Source organism: Macaca nemestrina, chromosome 8, assembly GCF_043159975.1.
Source record: "Macaca nemestrina isolate mMacNem1 chromosome 8, mMacNem.hap1, whole genome shotgun sequence".
NCBI classification, from domain to species: Eukaryota; Metazoa; Chordata; class Mammalia; order Primates; family Cercopithecidae; genus Macaca; species Macaca nemestrina.
Window position 1 is genome coordinate 69529122 of NC_092132.1, and position 750 is coordinate 69529871.

Here is a 750-nt window from a genome sequence, read left to right on the forward strand (position 1 = left end):
CTAAAATCTTACATAGTTAAAAAGAAGTTACTATAGGGGTACCCTCTATATTCTAAAGTATGTGAACTTAGCTATACCTCAGAAAATTTATCCCATGTTCTCAAAAATCTTTGTTTCATTTTTACTTTAGTTATAATTTCAGATAATTTCATCCTTTTGTTCATATGGTGTTTTCCATTTTTTCTTAAACCTACGCCACATAAATAAAATAACTGCAATTTTATCTCTATCTATCCATCTATCAATCATCTATAGTTAGTTGAAAATGCATGTGGAATCCTTTTGCAGTTCATAAGCATGATGATTGGGTTTTCACACTCCTGTGTGAAATGTACCTTCCTCAAATCTTGTTATAACATCAGCACATTACCTAACACGGAAAAAAATGTATACAGAAGAAACTTATACCATAAACAATAAGTAGCTTAGAAATACATTTTTCTCAGGTCCAGCTAAGACATAATGTGTCATTCTGGCTAGCAAAACACTATGATTTCAAGTATTTTTAATTTTTCATTTATTGTTCCCAAAATACAAATGGATATGGCGCAAATATAAATCAAAAGCAGAAGATTAGATTCCTGGGCTTATGATAAAGTCCTTAATCCTGCTTCCAAAATTCCCATTACAATTATCTACAAACTATTAAAATGTGAAAGGAAAATGCTCGTGCCAGAAAAGATAGCTAAAAAAAAGTATCACCCATATACTAGAAAACTGGTGGAATTTCTGCTAGATACAATGTCAAAG

The 750-nt window shown here is 30.8% G+C and overlaps 1 non-coding gene across 1 annotated transcript; it reads left to right on the forward strand.

Moving 5' to 3' along the window:
• Positions 1-276: 276 nt before the first annotated feature.
• LOC112427036 (small nucleolar RNA U13) lies at positions 277-376 on the forward strand. The gene has a single exon (XR_003018458.1). It is a non-coding gene; the product is annotated as a small nucleolar RNA U13 (small nucleolar RNA).
• The last annotated feature ends 374 nt before the right edge of the window (positions 377-750 follow it).